The sequence below is a fragment of the Vulpes lagopus genome, chromosome 5 (genome assembly GCF_018345385.1).
Source record: "Vulpes lagopus strain Blue_001 chromosome 5, ASM1834538v1, whole genome shotgun sequence".
In the NCBI taxonomy this organism is placed as follows: domain Eukaryota; kingdom Metazoa; phylum Chordata; class Mammalia; order Carnivora; family Canidae; genus Vulpes; species Vulpes lagopus.
Genome location: NC_054828.1, coordinates 58,094,862 through 58,111,302, shown reverse-complemented (window position 1 = coordinate 58,111,302; position 16,441 = coordinate 58,094,862). Strand labels below are relative to the sequence as shown.

Here is a 16,441-nt window from a genome sequence, read left to right as displayed (position 1 = left end):
GATGTAAAGATTCAATACGCACAACACAAGGTAAAATCGAGAGCCACTGTTTGTGGTATTGGGTTTGGTATCTTTGATCGGAGGAGGAAGGTACAGATAATGCAAGGTCCAGATGATAACCAGCACCTCCCAGGGTTCGGGGACGATGCACCGGGTTAGGCACCTGCAGCGCGTGACACGTAGTAAGCATCCAGCAGGGAGTTAACTATCATCATTTGGAAAGGACTGGAGAGGGACACCTGGTGGCCCAACAGTTGAGCCTCTGCCCTTGGCTCAGGGCGTGACCCCGGGGTCCCAGGTTCGAGTCCCACGTCGGGCTTCCTGCATGGAGCCTGCTTCTCCCTCTGCCTGTGTCTCTGCGTCTCTCCCTCTGCGTGTTTCTCATGAATAAATAAATAAAATCTAAAAAAGAAAAAAAGAAAGGAAAGGAGTCTGGAGGCCGGCTGTGTAAGCGTGCACGCCCGACCCCTGCACCCAAATGCTCCCATCCTCGGCCTCGTGGCGCGTGAAAATAGGCGGCTGCAGCGGACCAAGTGCGAAGCGCAGTAAGGGACGCAGGCGCCTCCCGGGGCTTCCGAGGGGCCTCGGCGTTGGAAAGGGTTAACGACCAGCCTGGGGGCGGGCTTAGCGCGCTCGGCCCCGCCCCGCCCGCAGGCCCCGCCCCGCGCCGACCGCAGGCCCCACCCCCCGCAGGCCCCGCCCCCGCCCCGCCCGGGAGGCGCTGGCAGCTCCGCGCGGGAGCAGTTCCGGTGCCAAGACTCGTCCCTCCCCCACTTCCCCGGAAGTGCTTCTCCCAGGCTCGGGCCGGAGAGAGGCCTTGCAGGCACAGCTGCCGAGCCTCGGTCGGCTCCGAGCAGGGGCTGGAGCCCGGGGTCCGCGGCCGCCCACCCGCTCCCGCCTCCTGCCAGCGCCCGGGCCGGCGGTGAGTGGCCGGGGGGGCGCCCCGGGACGGCGGCGGGGCGCGGCGGGGCTGGGCTGTCGGGCTCCGGGGAAGGGGCTCGTCGGCCGCCGGCGCCCCGGGCGAGTGCGGAGGGCGGGGCGGGGCCGGGGCGCGGGGTCCCGGGACCTGAGAGCGGGGCCGGGCCGGGCCTCGGCGCCCCGGGTCTCGGCGCCGCCTCCCGAGCGCGCTCGCCGCCGGCCCCGGGCTCGGCCTCGGGCTGCAGGTCCCGACGTTGGCGCCCTCGGGGGCGGCAGCCGGGGGTCCTCCGCGGCGCTGCTCGTCCACACCCGCCGGGGGAGCGACTCGGGACGGCGCCCCGGGGGCACCGGGTGTGCGGGCCCCGCAGCGCGCCTGCCCCGCTCCCCGCTCCCCGGAGAGCCTGCTCGGGCGGCCGCTGCAAGGCGTTGAGGAAGACAGCTTGCCGGAGGGAAATCAGTACTTAACTTCCCTTATTTTCTCCCAGACTTAAAAAAAAAAAAAAAAAAAAAAGAAAGAAAGAAAAAAGGAAAAAAAAGGGGGAAAAAAAAAGGGAAGCTGTTCTCTAATAGGCGCTCCTGATTGTTGTGGCCACCCCGGAGTCCCAGTGGGATGACGGCTTCAGCCTGGGTTATTGCACGAATTGACGGCCGGAGGTTGGAGAATCACGGTGCCCCCTCTTCCCTGAAGTTTGTATATCTTCATATATGTCTTTTTATTTTTTTAAAAGATTTTATTTATTTATTCATGAGAGACACACACACACACACACAGAGGCAGAGACCCAGGCAGTGGGGGCAGCAGGCTCCACGCAGGAAGCCCGACGTGGGGCTCGATCCCTGGTCCCCGGGGTCACGCCCTGGGCCGCAGGCAGGTGCTCACCCGTTGAGCCACCCGGGCTGCCCTATACCTTCGTATTTTTGGACCTGTCATTTTTCTTAACTTTCAAAGACAGTTTTTTCTTTCTTTCTTTGTTTTTTTTTTTTTTTCCTCAGTGGCTCCTTAGAGGTTCCAGTTGTGCTGCAATGCAGAGGTTGACACAGGTGGACAGAGGTGGTGTGTGTGTGTGTGTGTGTGTGTGTGTGTGTTAACCTGCATTTTGAGCTTTACCTCGGATAAATTGAGAATTTCCTAGAGGAGAAAACGATGCAGTAGGTAGGTAGTATTTTTTAGTGGACTTAGTTCTTAGGTACTAGACTGTGTGTGTGTGTGGGGGGCAGGGGGGAGGTTTGTATGCAACAAGGCTTTTCTGCATTTAATAGTGATTTTTCGGTGATGATGGCAAGAGAATGCAAATGCATTCACTGAGGGTTGTGACCGGCTGCAGATGACCATTGCATTTTTTTAATTTTTATTTTTTGCAATGTAAAGTGCACACAAACCGTTTATTGTGAAGCCACTGACCCTTTTCCTGCGCTTCTCACCTTGTGCTTATATTAAGATGTATACTGTAGTTTTTTTAGGTACTTATCTCATTCTCTCTCCTCCCACTGCTGAAAGGGGAGGTAATATCCTGCATTAGGGAAAAATAGACTGAAGTGGTGAGTTCAGTGAGCTCTCTTCCTGTGCAAAAGAAAAGTTATTTCAGTGTTGTTGATTTTTCAGCAGGCAGAGGGTGGCTGGCTTTTTAGAAATTCTTGTTTCTTTTATTCCTTTATTGATTGTGGTCAAAGGGTGGTTGATTTTTAAAGTCCCTGGTGGGGGAAAAAGTTAAATTAGATTTAGACATTGTAGATCCTTAGCCATTTGCAATGCTTGATTGTTTAGAGCTTACGGTTGGAATATTGGAATTGAGAAAACCTGCAAAAGGAGTCAAGTTAGATAGATCATGGATCCATAGTGCAAGTAGGATAGTATGATAGGTGTTTTGATAGTATGATAGGTGTTTTGAAGGAGAAATATTTAAAGAATTGTAAGAGCAGAAAAAGGCAGTTGGGGAATTTCAGGTGCCCTTAGGCTCTGTAAATTTCATTAGGTTCAGGTCCATTCGATAGATGTTGAATATTTGCATTGTAAATTTTATTGTATTATTGAAGTCAATGAGTACTGAATTTTTGCTATGTTAGGCATCAAGCTCTGTTATGCATGAATATACAGCCGTAACCATTAAAATTCATGTTTTGGCAATAATTTTCTAAGGTGTGTCAGAAATCATGAAGAGGTGAATTGTATTGCTTGGGCATATTAAAATTTTTTTTCTAATTAGAGGTGGGTGTTGTGTGTTTTATGGAAAGTACTGTTAGGCATTATAGGATACAAAGATGAAGCATTTGGTCTTTAGGAATTTGAAATCTAGAAGTCCTGAGATGTAAGATATTTACATAAAAGTATGTAAATACTGTGTGAGTGGGATGACCTAAAGTTTGGAGTTCTATGAAAGGAAAATGGGTTCATTTTTAACTGGAGTAAGCAGCTAAAAAGTAGAAAGTGGTGGAGATAAAAGAGCACTCTGAAGCTGTTGAGCACTTGGCATCACGCTTCATGCTGGTCACACTACGTACGTTTTCTAAGCTTCACAACGACATAAAAGCATCTTAATAAATAATGAGGGCAATGCTCAAGTATGTTAGGTAGCTGAGCCTCAGTTTGAATCCAGGTCTGCCTGGTGCCAAAGCCTGTGCATTTCCACTCCATCATGCTACTTCTCAATAAACTGGTAGCCTGAGTTTAACATTGCAGAGGGTGAGACTTTTCTGACACAAGAATTTAGGGGTCGGGAGTAGGTGGATGAAGACTTTTCAAATAAAGGGAGTGATGCAAGTGCAGGCATGGAGGTGGGAAAGTTCACTGTATACACAGAACAGTTAATGGACAGATTGCTTAGAATATAGGGTTCATTTTTGGAAATAAGAGTAGAGGTTTTGAAATTTTATTTTGGGGCTGGATTGAGGAATATATATATATATATATTTTAAGATTCTATTTATTTTTTAAAAAAAGATTTTATTTATTTATTCATGAGAGAGACAGAGAGAGAGAGAGAGAGGCAGAGACACAGAGGGAGAAGCAGGCTCCATGCGGGGAGCCTGATGTGGGACTCGATCCCAGGTCCCCAGGATCAGGCCTTGGGCTGAAGGCGGCGCTTAACCACTGAGCCACCGGGGCTGCCCAAGGAATATATTAAATGCTGTATTTAGGAGTTCAACATTTAGGAGGTACTGAGAAGCTACTAGGTCTCATAGTGTAGTGTGCAAAATGATTTGTTGTAGAAAGCCAGCTTTCAAGATAGTATACATACTGGGCAAGGGCAGTGGCATTGAGATGGGGTGGGTGGAGGAGGGATTGTTGGGGAAGGTTTAGAGAAACTGGAAGATGAAAATTATATTTTAAGTGTGGATGATGGTGATGGTGGTACTATTACTCGAAATATAGGCAGGGAGGTGCATAATGAGATCAGTTTTGAATACATTTTTTTTTTTTTTAATATAGTTGCAAAACCCTGGAAATGCCCAGAGGCTTTTGGAAATGTGGGTTTGTAGTTCATGAGAGAGGTCAGTGCGAGGCATGTATTAAACATGGGTGTAGAGAATAACACAAATAGATGTACTAGTTGAATCGGGGTAAGGAGATGAAAGAGCCGAGAGGGAGTTTACAAGGAAAGGGGAAAAAATGAACCTTTATTTTCGATGGCATCTGCTTAAAACAGAAGGAGAAGATAGTCTGTACTGTATTCTGCTCCCTCTCATTGCAGATTCAGATGGAGTACAAAAACTCTGATCATTGAAAATATAATGGGGAAATAAAACTTTCTTGCCATTGCTAGCAAGAATATTATGCTACGGTTTCATGGAGGATGAACTATTTCAGACTTACTTGTTCCAGGGTATTGGGCTCTAGTTACTTAAGAGCTGTTTGGTCGTTTCTTTTGAGCGTTTGTTGGCAAGTGATATGTGAGGATTTGGAAGCAGATCCCTGGTAGGTATTCTATTTATTTAAATTTATGACTTTCAATTTTGGTTTCAATAACAAAAGCCTTTGAATATTCAAATATAATTTTTGTCCCTCCTATTCCTACTGGCTGCTAATAGTGCATTTCATGGAAAACCGTAATCAGTTGCATATTTTTCTTCCAACTCTCTTTTATAAGTATTTCTGATTAACACAGATAGTTTTGTCTTTAATATTCTGATTATCCTAGAGGGCGGGAATGATAAGATACTTTCATCCGTTGTGTAATGATACATATATAAAAACTATATATTTTTATTTGGAAACTAAGTACTGTGGACTTAAGGAATTTCATGTAGTTTTCCGTTTGATATTTAAGTGTGGGGAACCTGTGTATTAATGTGTAAAAGATTTTTTAGTTTGCAGAATGAAGCTTAGAGCTGTAACTTTTTGAGGGCAAGTTTATTATTTTTAGACTGAGTTACCAGGCAAGTGTTTATTTACTTCTTGAGAGTTAATACATTCCTTTTGTTTTTGAGGAATATGTTTTTTACTATATTACAGGCACTTGGGAATGTCCTAAGAGTCCTGCGTCAGTCTCGGTGGAGGCAGGGGGTTTTGTGTGTGCTTTGTCTGGGCTGGTTGGCTTAGTTGCAGTGAGCCTGGTATTAATGAGGCAAAGGTCAGGAGTTCCATTTAGCTTCGGTCTGAGTGATGGCCAGGGAAGTACACCTCTAGCCAGCTGTCTTGGAAATTCCTCGGTTGTCATTGGTCACGAAGGTGACTGGATTAGGATGGATCTTTATACCACTGAAAGAATATTAGAGGAAACCTAGCATAATGGTTAGTAATTGTGACTCTGGAATTAGAGAGACCTGTGTCAAAATTCTTGGTCTGCAATGTTGGGAGAGTCCCTAAACCTCTCCAAGCCTCTATTTCCTCATTATTGAATAGGTTAATATTTGGTTTGGGCATGTCCTCCCGTTGTTTTCTTTTTCCAAGTGGGAGTTAGCTGCTTAGACCTGTGGTTCCCCAGTGCTGGACTATGGAGAGGTGTCAGCCCATGACAGTTTTCACTCTGTGAAAACTCTGTGAAAATGAGAATGGGTTAGCTTTTCATAAAGCTAAATCTATTGAATTTAAAAGATAATATTTTTTCCTAAAATTATCTTTTACCATTTTTGACGGAAGCATATTCTTTTATGAAATAATGATGGTAGCAATTGGTTGTTATTTTCTTTTTAAATGTTCTTGGCAAAATAAAAGTTGGCAACTCTGCTGGTCCCCCAGTTTTGTTTTTAAGATTACCTTTCTGTGAGATCTGAAAATCTTGACTTAAACAGAACCAGGGAATTGGGGGAGATTACTCATTCAATATATTATATATAGTCTGGTTTGGGGTACATTCTAACCCTTCTTTTGCCCTGTAGAGGCTGTATTGTGATTCTCACGACCACTGAATTTAATCTTGTCGGGTTTTACTTTAAGACTTTTAAGGAGCAGTTCAGATTATTTTCAGTTCAGACAAAGTTGCTTCAAATTATTTAAGTCTGTATTTCTCAACCAGAGTCCCAGGAGGAAACTGGTGAACTGTGGGGGCTGCCTGGGGGTGCTGCTGTAAGTCATTACTCTGTTGATTAGCCAACAAGATAAATAACTAGCCTTTGACATAGTGGAGTAGTAGAAATTGGCTTTCCTTTTCACCTCTTCTGCAGGGAAGCTAGAGCAAGAAAAGCTTTTTTTTTTTTTTAATTTAATATAGCAAGTAAACCTTGTACAAATATCAGTATTCAAAAATGCTTTCTAGAGAAAGAATAGTTCAGCACTTTGCATAATGGGTTATGTAAGTGGAGCCACAGAAGTCCTCCTGGGGACACAAACCAATTATTAGCATAAGCGCTATTGAAATTGCATTCAGTTGTCTAGATGAGAAGCATTTTGACTCCCCTCCGTGCACTTAGCTTTGGAGGGGTGGGTGTGGAAAATTTAAGGCGCATACCTAGCCTAAATGACTGTTAAATTAAGGCTTAACGTTTGTTTACTTTTAGTGTTTTTGGTTAGGTAATTTTCAAAATTGGGAGTGTTATAGAAATACTGAATATGTGTTAGAATGCCTAAAGCAAAATTTCAGATTAAGCTGAAATAGGTTAGGCCCTCTGTCTTTTAATTTTAAAGGAACCTGAAAGTTTGCTGCATTAGATAGTAAGGATGTTGTTGTTTTATAGTTTCGTTGTATACCATTATTTCTGGTAAATAAAAGACTCATACAGAATTCATTTATTTTAACAATGCTTACATTTTTCCTTCAAATTACTCCTATTGGCAGAAATGAATGGTATGCTCAGGAGTCTGGAGAGGTAGTCCAAAGTGTCCTGCTACAACTAGAAAATTTCACGACTCCTCTAGGGTTTTATTTTTAAAAATTCACACAAATTTCATGTTTTGCTATTTTATGTAGATGTAAACAGTATTATAAAGTACTGTCAACCAAAATTGGTGCCCTGAAGAAGGGGCAGTATGTTCATCCTATGGATTTTCATATCCCTATGACATGGCTAGTGGCACTGTGCTTAACTGTTTAATTTTGGCTCATTAAAAAAAAAAAAGCTGTGTTCTGATGGTTTTTGGTGGAACACAGGATGGTGGACAATTATTAACACTTTTACATGCGTTTAACAAACAGACTGTTTTAAATACTACCATGGAGCTGTAGTTTCTTTTTTTTTTTTTTTTTTAAGATTTTATTTATTTATTCATGAGAGACACAGAGAGAGAGGCAGAGACATAGGCAGAGGGAGAAGCAGGCTCCATGCAGGAAGCCCGATGTGGGACTTGATCCTGGAATCCAGGGATCATGCCCTGAGCCAAAGGCAGATGCTCAACTGATGAGCCACCCAGGCGTCCCGGAGCTGTAGTTTCATAGAAATAAAACGACTTTAAAAAGAGATTTAATCAATTTTAAGATGTTCATTTATATTTAAGATTATTGAATTATTATATTTCTATATTGATATAAAATATATTTAAATATAAAAATACAGCAGCAGTGTCTAATTGAACTTTCTTAATTATGGAAATGTTCTGTATCTGTGCTATTCAATATAGTTGCCCTTATATGGCTACCAAGCACTTAAATAAAATGTGTCTAGTGATACAGGGGAACTAAATTTTAAATTTTATTTGATTTTAATTAATTTAAATGTGAATAGCCCCAGTTGAGGCTAGTGACTACTGTGTAAGAAGCCCTCAAGGGCTGGTAAGACATGGAGAAGGGAGGTTAGAAACCTTCATACCACTGCTCAGCTCAGTTATAGGCAAAATTAGGCCCTTGATACATATTTCTTAATGAAATAGTATTTTTACTGTTTCCATTTTTTTTTAAGAATTTGTTTATTTATTTGAGAGAGAGAGTGTGTGAGAGAGCACATCAGAGAGCGCAAGCAGGGGGAGTGACAGAGGGAGAAGCAGGTTCCCTGCTCAGCAGGTAGCCTGATGGCGCTGAGCCCACGCCCTGGGATCATGACCTGAGCTGAAGGCAGACACTTCACTGACTGAGCCACCCAGGTGCCCCGTGTTCAATTTTTAAAAAAGATTTATTTACTTACTTGAGAGAGAGCAGAGCGAGTGTGCACGAATTGGGGGGAGGAGCAGAAGGAGAGGGAGAGAGAAAATAAGCAGACTGCACACTCTGTTGAACCCCTCTCACCACCCTGAGATCGCAGCCTGAGCCAAAAAGAGGTTTAACTGAGCACTCCACCGAGGTGCCCCCATTGTTCCGATTTTTAAGACCAAACTTTGTGAAGTGTTCTAGGTTTTTTAGAGAGTGATCACTAGTCTTGATTTTTTTTCTTCTGCATTGATTTTTAAATTTTACTTTTATTACAAAAGTGTACAGTATCCTGAATGTACAATTTAAATAATTATAAAATGAACTACCACTAACTGGCTTGAAAAATTGAACATTTTCAGTATCTTTGAAGTCCCTTTATACTCCTTACCACTTGTGTTCTTGGACACTGGACACGCTTCCTAAGAAACCACCATCTAAATTTTGTGTTAATCATTCCCTTTTCCTTTTAATTTTCATGAATTAAAGAAAATTTCATTTCCTTCTCTCTTCCAGTTTGGAAGTTAATGTAGTTTTATGTAGTTTTCCTTTATTTTAGTTTTTCCTGACTCCCAACAAATTAGATATTATTATGTTTTAAACATTGTTGCTTTAATTTGCTTCTACATTTACAAGTGTCTTTGCTCAACATTTTCATTTGCATCTTGGACCTCTTGTTTGGGATCTAATATCATTTTTTCTCTGCCTGAAATATATCCTATACAAGTTTCTTCAGTGAGGGTCTGTTGTTGGAAAACTTTTCATCTGTTTGAAAATATTTTTATCTAAATCCCATTCCCAAGATGGGCTTTTCTGAGTATACATTCTTTGTTATTTTTTTCTTTGCTCATTGTAGATTTTATCCCATTCTCTTCTGCCTTTTATTGCTGCTGAAAAATCTGTGATCCATCTAATTGTCATTCTTTTATGATGACTATATTTAGAATATTTAGAATCTGATTTCCATACTTTGATTTTGATATGTCTAGAAATTGATTTCTTTTTAATTATCATGCTTGGAATTCACTAGGCCATGGAATCTGACAGTTGGTGTCTTTTAACAGTTTTGGGGAACTTTTGGCCATTTTCTCCTCAAATTTTATCTTCCATGTATTTTATCTGGAACTTGTATTTGAGGTAGGTCTTCTTACTCTACCCACCATGCCTCTTAACCTGCCTTTCATTGTTGCCATTTCTTTATCTTTTGTGTGTTGTGTTCTGGATAGTTAGATAGATCTTTTCTTCCAGTTAGCTAATTCTTGCTTCAGCTATGTTCAACTAGGTTATTGAATTAAAAAATTTTTTCACTTTGTTTTAACTGTTATATTCATTTTTTAAATGATTTTATTTATTCATGAGAGACAGAGAGAGAGAGAGAGAGAGAGAGAGAGAGAGGCAGGTAGAGACACAGGCAGAGGAGAAGCAGGCTCCATGCCAGGAGCCCAATGTGGGACCCGATCCTGGGACTCCAGGATTGTGCCCTGGGCCAAAGGCAGGTGCCATACCGCTGAACCACCCAGGGATCCCTGTTACATTCATTTTTATAGTAAAATATACATAAGTAGAATTTACCGCTTGAAACTATTTTAAAGTGTTCAGTTCAGGGATGTTAAGTACATTCACTGTCACCACTGTCCATCCCCAGAACTTTTTTATCATTGCAAACTGAGATCTGTGCCCATTAAACAATAATTTCCCATTGCCCCGTGTTCCACCTAGCCCCTGGCAAGAACTATTTTGCTTTCTTTTTTAATGAATTTGACTATTCTATGTACCTCATATAAATGGATCATATAATATTTGTCCTTCTGTGTCTGGCTTATTCCATTTGCCAGACACAGGGTTCATCCATGTTGTAGCATGATGATTGAACTTTAAAAAATTTTATTTACTGTTTTTCATTGTTAGGAGTTTTATGTAGTTCCTTTTTAAGTCTGCTTTATCCTTATTATTTTTTGGTGGTCTTAACTTTTTCTTGTCATGTTCTTAAGCTATCTTTTATTTCTTAAAAACGTATTAAATATATTTATTTTGTACTTTGTCTCTGATAATCCTAATATCTGAAGTCTTTGCAGATATGATTCTGCTGTTTGTTTTGCTATGTTAATTTTTCAGTGTTTTTTCCCTTCATTTAAAAAAATTTAAATTCAATTAACATAATGTATTATTGGTTTCAGAGGTAAGGTTAGTGATTCATCAGTCTTGTGTAATACCCGGTGCACATTACATCAATGTGCTCTCCTTAATGTCCATTACCAGGTACCCCATCCCTTCACCCCCCTCCCCTCAGTTATTTTCCTGTGACTGAGTCTCTTATGGTTTGTCTCCCTCTTTGATATCGTCTTGTTTTATTTTTTCCTATTTTCCCCTATGATCCTCTGTTTTGTTTCTTAAATTCTACATATGAGGGAGATCATATGGTAATTGTCTTTCTCTGATGGACTTAACTTCGTTTAGCATATCTTCTAGTTGCATCCATGTTGTTGCAAATGACAAGATTTCTTTTTATTTTTTTTAAAGATTTTTATTTATTCATGAGAGACAGAGAGAGAGAGAGAGAGAGAGAGAGAGAGAGAGGCAGAGACACAGGCAGAGGGAGAAGCAGGCTCCCTGCAGGGAGCCCAATGTGGGACTTGATCTCTAGTCTCCAGGATCAGGCCCTGGGCTGAAGGCGGTGCTAAACCACTGAGCCACCTGGGCTGCCCTCTTTTTTTCTTGATGAAAAACTAAGTACAGTAATATACCTTACATTTGTATAGGGTTTTCTAGTTTGTCAAGCATTTTTATATATTATGATTTTATTTTGTAGTTCTGCAAAGACTCAGAGACATAGCTAATAAGAAGCTAATAAGCATTGGAATTCAAACTCTGGTTTTCTTAAGGTTCATTTTACTAGCTATATTTGCCTTTTAAGCATGGTCTGTGTCTTGTTCATTGTTACACTATCAGTATCTTGGACTTTTGAATGAATAACATAGACACATAGACATGAGTTGCTGTCTGACAACTGTCTTATAAGGTAGTAGTTCTACTGTAATTGTGTCATTTATGTATTTTATGTTTACATATACTATATAAAATGTATAATTATGTATTTGTAATCACCGAGAGCTTAGGGCTTGTGTGGAGGAGTTTTTGATGCTTGCATAACCCTAGTTAAGATTTTTCAGATCAAAAATTGGATGTATTCACATATAGCAAAGACAATTTGGTTTCCTTGAGAACATTAGATGATGAAGATTAATGAGGTGGATTTTCTGATACTAGTTCAATTCTTTTTCTCATTATTACACAAGTCTTTAAGACTTAGGTGATCAGAGGAAATGATTCGAGGTTTTCCTAAGGTCATTTTTTGTATTGATAAACTGGGATGTAGTAGTGTTGGTTAATGGAATCTTTTGACCTGGTGAATTGATGGAAGCTGGGCCCTATCCAGATTCATGCCTTTTATCTCTTACCTCTAAGCTTCTATCTCCCATTCTTGGTTAAAGCTAGAGGGACTTGGGTATTGAATCTTGACTAGAACATGAATTCACTCACTGAATCACTGAGTCAGTAAATAGTTCTTGGGAGCCTGGTAGGTATCAAGAACCATGCTAGGCATTGAGGTTAAAATGGAGAATTAGGATTGATGTGGTTGCCATCATGTAGCACAAACTAGAGGTCATGAACTATTATATCCTTTGTCTGTATTCGCCATTTATATATTTAAGTTGAATATATGTAAGAAAATCTTTATTATGTATTGAAACTTTTCTGGCAAGAGAGAATTCTGAGAGTTGTTGCTTAATGGAATATGTAAGTATAGGGTTTGAGATTCAGAAATACTCAGTTAAGCATATTCTGAAAATTGACTGATATTTTCATTTAAATTGAAGTCTTTTATTAAAGCCTTTTATTAAAGGCTGACCTAAATAAGTTATAGTTCAATCTAAAGACTGCTATTTGCCCCATATGTGGTTTTGTGAACAGTATGTAGTAGTGTCTTGGAAATTCTATATTTCATGGCTCATTTTACATTGCTTTATCTCCCACGACCTCAAAAAAAAAAAAAAGCATAATACATATGCAAGCACGTGCATTTTAAAAAAAATTTTATTTTGAGGGACAGACTCATAGGAAGTTGCAAAAATAACAAGTGTCCTATATATTCTTTGCTCAGTTTCCCCAAGTGTTATATAGTTGTCACACAAAATGAAAACCAGGAAGTTGATATTGGTATGTTACTGTTAACTAGACTACACACCATAGACAGATCTCACTATTTTTTAAAACCTGCATTTCTCTGTGTATGTGTATAGTTCTGCATAGTTTTGTATGACTACCATAATCAAGAATCGTTGCATCACCACAGAACTCCCTAGTGTTATCTCTGTATATTCACAACCCCACCCAACTAGTTTAGCCATTATGAGAATATTGTGTGAATGAAATAATACAGAATGTAATCTTTTGAGATACATAGTTTAAAAAAATATAATTTGTTTAAAAAATTTGTTTTAAAGATTTTATCTATTAAAAAAAAGATTTTATCTAATTTACTTGAGAGAGAGAGAGAGAGAGAGAGCGAGCAAGCACAGAGGGGACAGGAGAAGTAGACCCCCGCCAAGCAGGGAGCCTGACGCAGTGCTCCATCCCAGGCCCCTGAGATCAGACCCGAGCCTAAGGCAGACACTTAATCAACTGAGCCACCCAGGCGCTCCTAATTTGTTTTAATTCAAAAGTGAAATAAGATTTCAGTAATGTTAGACAATGGAAAAAGCATATTTTGAAGCCACCACTCTAATAGTCATCATTTTGGAGTTTTTTACAGCCTTTTTCATATGATGTTTTATATCATATTTTTAGTATATGCTCAATTGTGTTTGCTTTTCTTTTTTTTTTTTTATTTTTTTTTATTTTTATTTTTTATTTATTTATGATAGTCACACATAGAGAGAGAGAGAAGCAGAGACACAGGCAGAGGGAGAAGCAGGCTCCATGCACCGGGAGCCCGACGTGGGATTCGATCCCGGGTCTCCAGGATCGCGCCCTGGGCCAAAGGCAGGCGCCAAACCGCTGCGCCACCCAGGGATCCCTGTGTTTGCTTTTCTTAAACTTAGTGTTGTATTAAATATTTTCTGTTGCCATCATACTTAATTTTCACTCTTATAAGAAATATTGCAGAAAACACCTTTGAGCATATAGATTTCTTCATACTTTTAGTTATTTCCTTAGGGCAGATTCCCAGATGTGTGATATTGAGCCAAAGGATATGAAGGTTTATTAGTCTTGAAACATTTGGTCAAATTGCTTCTCAAGAGGATAGTATTGCTCGTACTGTTTCACTGTATCCTTCTTAGATTGGGTATTAGTGTTACTTCCCTGCCCGCCCCCCCCCCACCACGTAATAAGGTGAAAAAGGTACTTCATTGTTCTAATTTTAGAGTGCATTTCTTTATGTAACATTTTTTTTCCTTGAAGAGGAAAATTGATTGTAATGTCAGAATGACACGAGCTTTTAAAAATGTGATTTTTGCATTTAAGTAACTTAGAAAAGCATTTTATTATCTGTTAGTGTTCAACAGTTTTGAGCAAGAGGTTGAATCACCAGATCCTTCTCTTTACCTTAACTGTAACCTCCTTAGTTGGCAGGTTTGTTACCTGCCAAATGATTGCCAGTTTCTGCATTACTTCTCTCTGGTCTCCACCATCATCTCTTAGTTACTGTGGTCAGCCTGGATCCTGGATCTTTCCCGTCTGTTCCCTCATCAGAGAGTGGCTGCTCCCCCCATTGGTGCTGTACCAGCACATCATTAATTTTTCCTGTGTTCTTGTCAGCTTTAAGTGCAGGGTTTGTGCTGACTTTCCTGTGATGTTCTCCTTATGGTTAAGCCTAATCCTGGAGACTCTGTACAGTCTCTTGGGGCTTTCATTGCCATCACAGAGGTTATATGGCTGATAATGTATGGGGATACAAAAAAAATAACAGAATATAAGGAAATTGTATACTTTTTACTTTTCTTTTTTTTTTAATTTTTTTTAATTTTTATTTATTTATGATAGTCACAGAGAGAGAGAGAGAGAGGCAGAGATACAGGCAGAGGGAGAAGCAGGCTCCATGCACCGGGAGCCTGCCGTGGGATTCGATCCCGGGTCTCCAGGATCGCGCCCTGGGCCAAAGGCAGGCGCCAAACCGCTGTGCCACCCAGGGATCCCTTTTTTTTTTTTTTTTTTTTTTTTAATTTTTATTTATTTATGATAGTCACAGAGAGAGAGAGAGAGAGAGGCAGAGATACAGGCAGAGGGAGAAGCAGGCTCCATGCACCGGGAGCCTGACGACTTTTTACTTTTCTGTATGTTTTAGAAGACAGCAGCATTATATTCTTAGAGCAGTAGACCATCAAGGTAGTAAAAAACCCTTAATGTAAAACAAATTTTTAGTTGAATGTTACTAAGTGCCAGGCACTGTGCAAGTACTTTATTTAGTCTTCACAATTTTCCCATAAATTTTTGGGGTATCTAGATATGAAGATCTTATATATGATGGGGAGTAGATAATTGAGAATCACCAAAAAATGATACATTATTTGTAGTAGTAATTTGAATATACACTACATTCCTTTACCATTTCTTTCCCTCTACAGCATCAGTATTTTTCTTTGTGGATGGGTCCTTTGATTAGAAATCTGGATTATGGGGACGCCTGGATGGCTCAGCGGTTTGGCGCATGCCTTCGGCCCAGGGTGTGATCCTGGGGTCCTGGGATCGAGTTCCGGGTCGGGCTCCTTGCAAGGAGCTTGCTTCTCCCTCTGCCTGTGTCTCTGCCTCTCTCTCTGTCTCTCTCATGAATAAATAAATAAAATCTTAAAAAAAAAAAAAAAAAGAAATCTGGATTGTCTGGTGGTGCCAGAGTGGCATAGTTTGTTAAACGTCTAACTATTGGTTTTGGTTCAGGTCGTGATCTCGGGGTCCTGACATTGAGCCTCATGTTGTGCTTTGCGCTCCGTGTGGAGTCTGCTTGGGTTCTTCCCTTTCTCTCTCCTTCTCCCCACTCGTTCTTTTTCTCTAAAATAAATAAATAAATCTCAAAAAAAAAATCTGGATTGTCTTTTTAGCATAACCCATACCCCTAATCTGTTGGATATCATAACAACATCCCTTTCCTATAGAAGGAAGAGTTTTTTTTTAAATTTTTATTTATTTATGATAGTCACACACACAGAGAGAGAGAGAGAGAGGCAGGCTCCATGCGCTGGGAGCCCGACGTGGGATTCGATCCTGGGTCTCCAGGATCGCTCCCTGGGCCAAAGGCAGGCGCCAAACCGCTGCGCCACCCAGGGATCCCTAGAAGGGAGAATTTAAGACATTTTCAGTGTGTTTTAGAAAATCTTTCTACGGTTTTATGCTTTTTTCCCTTATTCTTTTAAGGCTGTTTTACATATGCCTAATTCCATAATAACTTTTTAAAGAATTAGCCTTTGAATCTTTCTGAACTTTTCAACATAATTTTCAGAGAAAACAACCCCTTTCACACTCATCATCTGTCAGAAACAGCTGGCTCTTGTTAAGCATCCAGCTCATTTGGTGAGAGCAGAAGGGTGGGGATGTATTAAGAAAGTGGTCTACTTAGAAGACTACCAGGTGCAAGCGGTCAGCCTGTGGTGGGCATCAGGGAGTGATTTATGGAGGGATTGGAGAGCTTTATTTCTGTAAGTTATGGTAAAGTAGAGGTCTAATTAAAAGAGTTTCTACTGAATTATTACTCTTATTTCCATCTTTGAGATGAGAAAGCTGAGGCTTCAGAGAATTGAGTAACATTTCTGAGGTCAGGCAGGTAATAAATGATAGCGTCTGGGATTTCTGTGTGGCATCTATATAGATTCAAATATTGCATGTCCTCATACCTACTGCCTTTCAGGTCATCTCATTTAGCCAGCTCAGTGAGGACTCTTGAATGAATGGTCTTCAGGCTTGGAGGTAGTGTTTTTGTTGTTCTTTCGCATCTCAGGTCCTAGGAGCATTTTGCATTTTAGTATTTCTTTTGTCCT

General features: G+C 40.6%; 1 protein-coding gene across 7 annotated transcripts in view; it reads left to right on the top strand.

Moving 5' to 3' along the window:
* The first annotated feature begins 792 nt into the window (after positions 1-792).
* Positions 793-16,441, top strand: part of FRS2 (fibroblast growth factor receptor substrate 2) — a 113,265-nt gene continuing 97,616 nt past the window's right edge. For 5 of the 7 annotated variants that reach the window (XM_041754917.1, XM_041754919.1, XM_041754922.1 and 2 more), the window contains exon 1: positions 793-922. The gene's annotated coding sequence lies outside the window, so the exon portion shown is untranslated. Of the gene's footprint in view, positions 923-1,028; positions 1,606-16,441 lie in introns of those variants that run through there. The other 2 variants (XM_041754920.1, XM_041754918.1) reach the window with 1 other exon arrangement.